The sequence below is a fragment of the Catharus ustulatus genome, chromosome 7 (assembly GCF_009819885.2).
Source record: "Catharus ustulatus isolate bCatUst1 chromosome 7, bCatUst1.pri.v2, whole genome shotgun sequence".
Taxonomy (NCBI): domain Eukaryota; kingdom Metazoa; phylum Chordata; class Aves; order Passeriformes; family Turdidae; genus Catharus; species Catharus ustulatus.
Window position 1 is genome coordinate 14,260,718 of NC_046227.1, and position 12,190 is coordinate 14,272,907.

Here is a 12,190-nt window from a genome sequence, read left to right on the forward strand (position 1 = left end):
AACAGTGACTTTCACTAATTTCAAAATATAGTAGGAAGCAAAGTTAGTTTACATTTTACTTTCTACAGTTTATTTCACTTCCCCTTTAATAGGATCTGTTTCAAAAGCCAACTTTTTTTTTTTTTGTTCTAAGTTTCCAAAACAGTTTTAAGTGAAGTCCAGATGAGTAAGTTAGAAAGTTGTTTCTCTGCAGTGCTCAGTGGTGGGAGAATTACGTGGCAAATAGAGGCAGTTTAAGGAAAGCAGGCAGAGGGTCTTTTTCTCAGGTTCAGAAGTTAACTTGAGCCTGAATTTTCCTCTTCTGGTTCTTAAAGACTCTTAAGCTGAGCCTTTAACACTGATTTTGTCCCAGTGATTACTAACAATTTATTATACCTTGGAAATAAAAGTTGCACTTTTAAAATTTAGTCTGAAATTGAAATTGTCCAACTTGTCTGCCTCTGTACTTTAAAATCTCCATTCTGAAATAATGCTACCCCTGCACCTTTCTTTGCTAGCACTTCAGCCTGTGTTTTGTTAGATTCAGTATCTCCAAATATACTTCTCTCATGGGACTTTCCTTGGTTCCATAGAAAAGAACTTTTTGCATGTGGACATTGCAAAAAGTCATATTTGATCACTGATTCCTTACTTTTAAAAATTTTTCTTCTTTTTCCTTTTTGTAAAAACTGTAATAGGAAGCTCTTTGAAATATTATAAGATCACAAAATCTATCCTCAATTAATTTGGTATAACCCCAGAAAGCTACAGTAGATGTAACAAAACTTTAGTTCAAAGATGGGGTAATTTATTGGAGAAGCTGGAAACAAGTGAGTTGTGATTTTTATATTGTTAATCAAGAAATGCTTCTTCGTCTCCCAGTAAAATCCTTGTTTCCTCTGATTTTCCTGTGTTGCTGGGTGGGCCTCAAGGGATTTTGCCCACAGCTGGACAGGGGCATCAGCTGCACAGAGAGATGAGGACTGGGGAAACACGGGCCCCAGTAAGATCACACACTTATTCTAGAAGAGAGATGGGAGCAGAATGAATTTGGATTGTCCATAAAAGCATTTAGTCCCACAGCACTGTTAGTGATGTTTACCCAAGATGATAGAAGATGGTTCTCCACCCACTCCCTTTATTAATTGCAGATGTGTCTTTCTCCCTTACAGCCTGGGGCTGCTAGTTTTATAATGCAATTTACAGGTGTCCTGAGATACAAAATCTTTTTTTTTTTTACATGTTTTAGATCACCTTAGTTCTGCATGCAATATTCTTTGCATCATAAACCAGTTCGAATAGTCATTTTTTGTCTTTCGCGAAATAGCTCCTCCAGTTTTTAATTTTTGCTGTCTGTTATTTCTTAATAGCACAGTTCACAGGCTGGGTAATACAATTACTTCCAGTTTTAAGTAACACCTCAGGTTTTCAAATAGTATTTCTAATGTTTGTTTTCAATTTATCACACTTAAAAGAAAATAAACAAATAAAAATCCTCCCGATGTAGCTGGAGAAATAATTCTTTTTAAATTACCTTTTCACAAGTTTCTTTGTCTTGTGGCGTGACGGGCCATGGGTGTTTTAACGCTTGTTGCTTAGTCTTATAAATCTGTACAGCAAAGTTTGGACACACAGGTAGCCACAAAGGACATTCCAGTTAGGTATCATGAAAACGTGATGCACCATGAGGCTGGCCATTTAAACTGTTTTTTCCAAGAGTTTTTGAGATCTCCATGCATTCAAAATTTGAGCAGAAATACCTGCGAGCAGTTTTATCTAACTTTGAAGTTATACCTGTCTTTGAGGTCAGCCCTTGAGCAAGAGCTTTTACCAGGTGGAGGTCCCTTCCAAGTAAATTATCCCTTGATAGAGATGCACTGGCTCAGCTAAGGACTCCTGAGGACATCTTCACAAAAGTGATGCATGAGATGAGTTCACTTGTGTCTTTCTTCAGAATCATTTTAAATCTGCCTGAGCAGTGTTTCCAAATCATCCAGTCTGTTACTGTGCTCTGCATTCTTCCTAGAATATGAACCATTCCCACAGGGCCAGTTACATTTGTTGACTGTAACCTATGCAGCGAGATATTGCAAGATCATTGTGGCTTAAAGGCTACCCCAAGGACTCATTTCCACCTACAAGCATAAAAATTATTCCAAATACTTGTCATCAGATGTAGAGACAAATACCTGTCTCATCTCAGATAATGTGCAGCCACTGGAAATGAGTGGATTTGGGGATTTGAAGCTGTTTCAGGTGATATTGTTCTATGAGAGCCTGGCCCCTTGCTGTGCAGCATTATAAATTCATTTGTGTGTATTTTTTGTATATTTGAAAACAAGTTTTCAAATTTGTTTATACTCCCACTTTGGAAAGTGTGATTTGGACATGTGCTCAGTCAAATATGGAGGGAACAGAAACGCCCTACAGCAATTTGCAAACAGTGGCACTGATGCTGCCAGACCCACCTGGGCATTTTGGCACTGGTGCTTGGGAGGGGCTGTGTGTGTGTGTTTGTGTGCAGCACTGAGGAGCACACACACCAGGAGATATGTGTGTTGGGTTCTGGGAGATGTCTAGGAATAACTTTCTTCAGTCTACAGGTACCTCTGAAATGGAAGAAGTGATGTGCTGGAAATGTCTCCCATGCATATGGTTATTTCTGTGTAGGAGAGGAGCTCCCAGAGTATTTCATCTGCCTACTTCATTTCTCTGAGAAAAGTTTTTAACACTACGTTTTCCATTCCATTGATATGCAATGCACTGTGTAAAATACCAAGTAAATATGGTTGCTAAGAGCCTTATTTGTTTCATGTGCTAGGCTAATTTGAATTGAATTAAAGCTTTAGAGAACTGAGGAGGTTGGTCTCAAAACCCTGTTTGCTAAAATCATTCTTACACACTTGAACATAATTGTACTTAGGCCAAAGAAATATATAGAAAAACATGGAAGTGGTTTTATGATAGAACAGTACTTTCCAAGTTTATGCATTTTTTTCAAATATTACTTTGATTTTGTTATTTATATATTTTAATTTTGTCCAATAAAATATTGTATGCACACAATGAAAATAATATATATATAGTATATGTGTATGAAATATATTATTATCACAGAATCACAGAATAAGCTGAGTGGGAAGGGACATACAAGGGTTATTTTGTCCAACTCCTAACCCTCCACAGAACATTCCCAAGAGTCACAACCTGTGCCTGAGAGTGCTGTCCAAACTCTGCTTGAACTCTGTCAGGCTTGGTGCTGGGACTATTTCCCTGGGCAGCCTGTTCCAGCACCCAAACACCCTCTGGTTTAAGAATCTTTCTCTAATATCCAACCTAAACCTCCCCCAATACAACTTCAGGCCATTCCCTTGGGTCCTGTCACTGTCACCACAGGGAAGAGATCAGTGCCTGCCCCTCGTCTTCCCCGCATGAGGAAGTTGTGACTGCAGTGAGGTTCCCCTCAGTCTCCAGTTCATGTAACATTTGCATATTTTGTGTATGCTCATTCATGTCATAAATGCGATTTTTTTCTGAAAGCAGTTATCTTAATGCTGAATCAATTTCACTGCACTTTTAATCTAAGTACTTGTTTCATATTTTTTCCTGCACATGGAAAAGATTATTTAATGAAAGTTATGTAATAATAATGATATATCCTTAATTACAGAAATCTTTATCTTATATGATACAAAACTGTGGATTATTTCTACTCAGAAATAGAGCACAGAAAGAAGGAAAATACCTAGACTTTAAGCATCCATTTAGTCACAGCTCTGCACTGTTACTGATAAGGTTTTCATTTCACTCCAGTGCTTTATCTACTCTGTATGGTTAAATTGAGCAGTGTCAGAAGTGTTCTTGTCAGCAGAGTTTAGGAAAAATCTAGTATTCAAGGAGTTTATCTGTGGAAGTGTATTGCTGCAGAGACATGAGTTGATGCATTACAAAATCCCCTTTGGGCGTCTCCATGTTTGTACCGTAAAACAAAGTTCTCAAAACTAAAAGTTTAAAACACACTTGGGAATATTTGGATTTTTCTACTGCCCTAGGCACTGCCTTTTCTCTGGTATAATGATGAATTTACTATAACCACAGACATAATAGACTTCCATATTAGCTCACACTAATAAGAATTCAAATTCTGCAGCAAAAACATACTGGAGGCCTAAATAAAAATTAAAGACATTTAAGTGAAGCAAAATCAGTACACTGTGGTTATAAAAAAATATAATTAACCACCTAAGTAAGGAAAAATTATAGTAAGACAACACACAAAGTTTTTATTTTTGTTTTTTGTTTTTTTAATTAGAGATTTAGGCATAATAGTAATGTCACAAATGAATAGGAAATTGCTTTGATGGTGGTTAAAATGTCTTCTCTGACTTTCTGGAATGTATAGGCCATTTTTTAGCACACTTATGAATTTAGCAAGCTATAAAAACATAAAACCAGTCATTGTTAAGTGCATTCTAAAGCCAGATTTTCTTAAGACAAGAGTGATGGTTCTTGCCTCTGCATTGTTGTGTTGGTTCCAATGTTTCAATTAGAAAGTGGAGTCACTAAATTTGATGGAATTATCACACTGATTTTTTTTTTTTTTTTCACAGATTAAGATGCTTGGTAAAGCAGCTGGAGAAGGGTGACATTAATGTGGTGGATTTAAAAAAGAATATTGAATATGCAGCATCTGTGCTGGAAGCAGTTTATATTGATGAAACCAGGTAAGTCTGAAGTGGGGAAAAATGGAATGAATGTTGCAAATTGTATTTTAGAGATTTGGTCTTTGCATGCAGTTTTCACTGACATGAGCTGAAGGTCTGTGCACATCAGAAAAAGCATATGTGTCTTGTGGGTTTTTTAGAGACAAGGTTAAAGCAAGTAAGATTCCAAAGGTCAGATGTAACTGTTGTCTGGAAAGAAATGCTCACAGAAATGAGTCACAATAACTGGTCAGTAAATACACAAATTAATGAAAAGCTATGATTTATTTTATAATGCTTGATGCGTAGTTTCTCTTTATTGTTGGCAGTATTACTGGCAATCATGTGGGTTAATTCCAATTAAAACAGAAGTTCTAAGTATTTAGCTTCTTGAAAGAGTTTTAAGATATGGACTGTATTGCAATTAACTGACTAACTTACTGTTTTCATTCTGCACGCTGGCCTTTCTAAGTTTTTCCCTATGCAGAATGGTCTTGCAAGGATGTCTGCCAAAACTTCCTTGGTACTGCTGGAATGTGCAGTGCATGTCTCAGTTCTGCATTTAAGAATTATTTCACGAACCTAATAATCTCTGTGTGGTGTGTGCCTTCCCCTTGCCTCCCCTTGCCTCTCTGTCTATGTGATGGAGAGCCTGAAGTCCTGCCTCAGAGACTAACCAACGGGTTATTCCTCCATTCACCTCTCAAACACTGGGATTCAATGGGTGTAGTATTCACAGCTCTTTCTGAGCAGTAGTGCCAGGACCAGGAAAATAAATTGAGATTTACTTAGTTTCTAAACTGAAGCAGCTTCTGTGGAAATGAATAGTAGTGCTGCCTTGAGGAACCCAAGCTTTCTGCTCTGTGTGGGAATACCATGACAAATAGCAGGCATTTCGTGCATGGACAGTACAGCTAGCACTGAAAATACATTGACTCTGGCAGCAACAGGTGCATTGTTTTTGCTGTACATTTTATGTATGTCTTTCTACATCTATATCTGTATTTATGAAGTATATATATGTTGACATATAAGTCAAATTCTGCTATAAGTAATAGTTAAAAGTGAGGCTATAATGAAGCCTACTTTTATTCTTTTAACTTTAAATCTTTGTACTTTGCTACTGTGCTTCCCTATTGTTCCTTTTGGTTTACAGCACTTGATTTTGGTTTTAATTTCTCTTCTTTGGACTAATGGAGTCTTCATGAAATTCAGAATCAGTATGACGAGTTTTTTTAACCTGGTGGTCTCTGTGTTCATTTTATCCTAGAGGTGTAGACTGACCCTCCACATTGTAGTTGGATAACATTAAGTATAGTTCTATTTTAAATTTTGCCACTTCCCCATTAAAAACAATTGTAAATGGTAATTTGTAAAATATTAAATTTACTAACAATTGTAAATTGTAAATTTATTGTGAGGCTGGGAAACACTGTTATTGCCACAGGTGCTTTCATACTAGAGTCTTTTCCATGGCAAGCTGCAAAGATAATTATATTTTGAATAGCATGGCCATTGTTCTGTAATCTAAATCTACACTCAAAAATATAAGCGCACAAAGAAGGTCTCTTGAGTTCCTGGGGAACCAATCCTTAAGGAACAAAGCAGTGGAACACTGAGTCAAATGGGGGCTGAGTTAGCTTGTGTGGTTGCATTTGTCCTTGTTCCCACCAAAGAATACAGGTTCTTTGTCTTGCACAGAGCTACTTCCGTGGGAGTCTGGAACTGAGTTAATTGCACTCATTAGTAGATTAGAAATAATAGTTTAGATCATAAGCAAAAGGGTCTGTTCCTGCTGAGCCTGAACATGCAATTTTATACATCACAAAGTTCAAATAACTTCAGTAAGTTTCTTACATATGAATTGCTGTTCAGTCAGTGTCTGCAACTCATGTGAAAATATCCATTTCTGTTTTAAGGCCAATATTGATCCCAGGATTTTGTCCTGATGAATTTACTGACCCATTGCTAAAGTATCCAAGCAGAGGAAGACCTCAGCTTCAACCAACAATCTAAAATTGAATCCTGTTTGTGGTGTTCTCTTCTTCCCTACTTTTCTGGGCGACAATATCAGCTGAGGAAAAGGTCTTTTACATATTTCTATAGACAGGAATAGCAATCTCTTCAGATTACGAATAGCAATAAATAGAGATTTTGTTACTTGAAACCTCTTAACTCATCTTTCTGTTATGATATATATACTATGAATTAGGATGACAAAATACTCCTGACTGTGGTCCCTCACCTAGTCACCAGTTACCAGAAGGACTTTCTGCAATTTTTCACAGGCACAGAAAAGAAAATTGGAAAAAGAAAAGTCAAGACTAAGGTCAATAAAGAGATCTAAGTATGACATTTCTCACAGAACATGGTCAATAATATAGTCAAGGATCAAGGAAGAACCTGGTCTGTTCCACAGCTCCAGGAAACTTTGTACTACTTAAAAATTAAATCTCGGGCATTATTCTGGCAAAACAACTTTTCTCTGTATAAGCCTGAGCATTTTTTCAGTGAACAGTTCCAATTTCTTCCAGTAGAAGATACCTATTTTTTCCCCCATATACCATTACTTCATTTGAGTTTCTTGAAAAGCCTGTATCATATTATAAAGTTGTGTGTGCACACAGAAGGACATTCAAATGTGTGTTGATGGCATATTGAATCTTTACTTAAAGTGCAACAGTCAGGTGCAAATAGCTGTAGAATTCACACCATTTAGCAGAGGATGAAATATTTTTTTCAGGTTCTCTGACTTTTCTTTTGTCGGCTTTTGTGTTTTGTGTTTCTCCATTTATCTGAGCATTTTTTTGTAATTATTTACACATACTCATTTCCATTCTTGAGCTTTCTAAAACTCTATGGAGCTGGGTTAGGGCAAAAGCAGAGAAACAGCACAACAGATTTTCTTTATGAAGTTCTGAGAGCAGTCTTCTTAGAAACAGGGGTTGGCATTAGGGATAACCTTAACAAGCTCCTTTTTGGACTGCTGCATCTTCCAGTGCTGCACCAAACTCTTCCATGAAAGAGATCAGACACTCTGGCAGCCGAAGCAGAGGTTCACCACCAGCTGAAAATAACCAGGAGACTCGCACAGTTCCAGCCCCTCAACAGATTTGCTCTGCGGAAGAAGTTCAAACTTATTCAAGAGATGTTATAAATAATTCTGACAAATCCTGCAGAATTTTCTCCATTAGTACCTGCCACTTGGCTCAAGGCAATGGAAGAAGGATATTTAGAGTCAAACAGGAAATAAATATAGTCTGATAATTCGGTCATGACAGCTGTTCCATTCCTTGTAAATGCAGCCCTTCATTCACCCTAACTGAAAAGAAAATACGTCAAATAAATTCTAGATGGAAATTACAAGATGAAAGGGAAAAAATGTATTCGAAAACTAATAATAGTAATAATAGTAATAGTAATAATAATAATAATATTAGTTCCTTATTGTGGGGACTACTTTTATGTTCAGAATAGTTTATTCCAATTATGTTTTATTTTTAAATACCTTAGTATTTTAGAAAATATGCTTGATTTCAGGAGGACATTTATCTGTGCAGTTGCAGTTCCATACAGGGTTTTTTCTTTTTTTCGGGCTGTATAATGCCCTTTAAATAAAGCTTTAACTACTTGAGAACTTTTGACTTAGAAGAGACTGCATTTCTGTAATGTATGAAGTAACTCTGTATTATATAACTGGCAGGTTTTTTGAGCATCTTTGATTAAACAAGGCATAATAAAAAATACAGGTTCCTGAAGAAAAAGGAAATGTCATTAAGGGTGACATTGTAGCAATATATATTTGCATGAGAGCTCTGCAAATAGAAATGTATTTCAATGACACTACAATGGCAGACACAGTTCTTGATAAAAAACTCTTATTTAGGAAAAAAAAAAGTACACATTGTGGTATGTGTAATGTTAGCTAAAAAGCACATCATTGAACCTGGACTTTGTGACTGCTGTTGTAATAAACACCTTGGACTAAACTGAATTTCCAGTCTACTACTCCAGCAGCGCTCCAAATATTGCTGTGGGTTTTGGGCTTAAACAGGGATAAACACATCCTCAAATTCTGGGCAAAAAGGAAATATTTCAAATTGCAAGGCAAAGAGTTTTGTTATTGCATCTCAACAAATGTCTGTGGTACCCTTCAAGCACACCACAGAGACATCTGTGATAGGAACATGCACATGGGTGTCTTTGCCATGTGAGGTCCAAGGAAGCAGAGAGGAGCAAGGGCTAAACTGGACACTGCAGCTCCCAGAGCCCTGTGTTGTGGAAGTGGGAATGGAGATTAGCAACAGCCCAAGAACTAAATGAAAAACTCCTGTTTCCAGGAGATTCTGAGCTGAAGAATGGTCAGTATAGCCTGTTCTTGGGCAGCTTTCAGTATGCAGTTTGGGTTATGCTTGCAAACTGGAGAAGGCAGCTCCCTGGTATTTTCAAACTCTCAGTACTGCACAGAACCCAGGTCCATGGCAGCTGCTCTATCTTAGCCAGGAATTAATATCTCTAAAAGTAATGAACTGGGATGATATTTCCTTGGTAACCCTGTGCTCTTTTACACTCTTCCAGCCATCACTATATGTTTAGGAGCTTCCTGTTTCAAATGAAAGCCAAAGCCAGTGAAGGACCCACCTTTTATGTTTCTTACAGTATATAATTTCCACAAGATGTATTTTAGTATCAGCATTGCAAGACTCTGAGCTAGCACTCCATTGCTGCTGAGCATCTCACAGCAGGAAAGTGTTCCTTGACATTGCAGGACCATTGGCACTCTGTTCTCACCTGTGGAGCACCAGATGGAGCTGACTGTGAGTCACAGAGTTTCACTGGTGTAAGGCTCTGGTTATGGAAGGAATTGTGCCAATTCAGGCACTGGTAGCTGCTCAGGGACACCAGCAGTGATGGTCACACCAGCAAAATGTCTTTGATGGTGCAAGGTTGAGAAACTTAAATTTTCTTACATCAAAGAGATGTACGTATATTTTAAAATTTTAAAAAACATTTATCCTCAATCTCTCAATCTGAAAAGAAAGATTAATTTGTTCATTTATACATGAAGGTGAATGTTTCATTCACAGAATAGCAGGGCATTCAGTCAATGATATAATTTATTTTGAAAGATTTCTCCTTCAAATTACCTTTTTTCTGGGAAAATCTATGAATGTTAAAGAACATAATCTGCCTAATGCCAAGGATAGAACAGGTGGAATGGGCTACTCTATTTGGTGATTATTTTCCAGATGAAAAATATGGTCAGTGTGATTCCTCTCTCAACTGGCCTAGCTGGGGAGATATTTGAAGTGACAATTATTTAAGCATGAAGTTGAATTTTAATCTTGAATATTCAGTTAAGATTGCTGAGCATGTATTGTTGTCCTCCACAGCCAACCCATGGTTAAATGTACTTTGCCTGAACAAACAAATGTACCATTTGAAGTAAATCATACGGTTTATCCATTAAGGGAATCTACAATTGATAGTTTTGCAAAAGCTGCTATTGAGAAAAAGCTTATTGTATTGAGATTAATTCAGTACATTCCACCCTTATAAAAGCTTAAAATAAGCCTTTGAAATCTTTTGTACTAAGCTAATGTGGTTTGCTTTTGGTTTTTGTTTTTGTTTTTTTTTTTTTTTCTGAAAGGAAAGCTTACAACAGCATTCAAGTTATATAAAAAATGCATTTAAACTCACTGAAAATCTATTACATTGTGACTAAAACTTCTCAGTTCAGTTAGCATTTAAAATGGCCATCGTCCCTTTTCCAAAATTTTTTAATTTTTCTGTTTTGAAGTTTTTACTGCTAATTTATTTCTAAGTCATGCCCTGAATTAGACCCTGCCCTATAGAATTCCCTGAATAGCATTTCAAAGGGAAAGGGAAAGGGAAAGGGAAAGGGAAAGGGAAAGGGAAAGGGAAAGGGAAAGGGAAAGGGAAAGGGAAAGGGAAAGGGAAAGGGAAAGGGAAAGGGAAAGGGAAAGGGAAAGGGAAAGGAAAGGAAAGGAAAGGAAAGGAAAGGAAAGGAAAGGAAAGGAAGAAAAAAGACACTGGCTCAAAACTGTACTCTGAAAAACAATGAGGATCCTGAGCCAAACCTTTGGATTGTTGTTGGCCTTTGGTATACTTCTGCATTTCTGAATAGGCAGCACATATCAACAAGTGAACATTTCAGTAACAATGGTCCTTCCTCCACTGCTTCTCTTCCATTGTAATACCTGCACTCATTCCAAATTATTTTCTGTTTATTTTAATTAATTGGTAATTCTTCATATAAGGACAATTGTTCTAAGAATGTAGTGGATGTAAGTGGAAATTGTAATGGACTATAGAGGATGGAAATATTGATTGGATATATTGATTAATGCTTATGGAGGAAGATAGGGAGATAATAGATCTAAATAATTGGTAGAAATGTGAACTGACTATTTAGGCTGTAAATTCTTCTGCAATCTAGACCTAGGAGGGGACTTTCTTTAATTCACTCTAAAGGGTGTGATTAATTCACTAACTGGCAAAGAGCTAGTACCCCCTTCTCAACCTCTTCTCTGGAAATCTTTCACTACCTCTGTTAGGCAGCATGACTGATCAACAAAGATGGATTTTTTGTTTTTCCCCATAGCCTTTATCTAATTTTAATTTTTTCATTTTCTTTTCTTTGTTCTCCTCCTAGTACATCTGATATATTCCTAAGGGAAAAGAAATATACTTCTGACTAGTGCATTACTATATTTAAAATTCTGATTAAATGAAAAGAGAGCTAGAAATTATCACTGCTTGAATTTTGAAAGATTATTCTTGGCAAAAAAACACAGTACTGCGACAAGAAGATCAGGTTATTAGTTACTATGACTGCAGTATTAATTGATTGCTAAGCTGAAATGCCATGGGCCATGTCTTACTTATTCCCACAACTGTCAATGAAAATTCTACTCATGGAATGAATAGAATTAAATAACCCAAGCCTCCCCCTCTCCTTCCCACGCATATCTCTTCCTCGTATTGCATCTACTTAACAGGCTAATGATATATGAGCAAAATAAGTGTATGTAACACTGAAATTCTGACTTTGTGTTGAAAAAAAAAAAGTATTTTCTATGGCACATTTTGGTAGAGATCTTTTTGTTGTTTTGTTTTTAAGCATTTTTGGGTGTTTCTTCACTTTATGGAAGAAAAACTAAAGTGTGTGTCTTGGTATTTATTAGTATATATATTTATTTATTTCAACTGGGATATTTGAGTTGATGCCTCCTAGTTGATTTATCTCAGCAGAGTTTTACTTAAGACTGATTGTGGAAGAGCTATGTAGCTTTGAAATGTCCACAATCTCTGATCTTCAAGTTGTTGGTTTGGAGGATGAGGCTATGGGCCTTGCAGTCACTCCATTCCAAGTACTTGCTGAACCAGAGACTGTAGCCTTGTGTTTGACACCAAAGCCACATGTCCATTAATTTTTCCAATGACATTTTTGAACCTATGTGGCAGTTTAAATGTTTTGAAATGTC

The 12,190-nt window shown here is 36.7% G+C and overlaps 1 protein-coding gene across 1 annotated transcript in view; it reads left to right on the forward strand.

Annotated features, from left to right (window-relative positions):
- The first annotated feature begins 4,593 nt into the window (after window positions 1-4,593).
- Window positions 4,594-12,190, forward strand: part of PDE1A (phosphodiesterase 1A) — a 53,809-nt gene continuing 46,212 nt past the window's right edge. The window contains exon 1 of the mRNA XM_033064076.2: window positions 4,594-4,703. The gene's annotated coding sequence lies outside the window, so the exon portion shown is untranslated. The remainder of the gene's footprint in view (window positions 4,704-12,190) is intronic.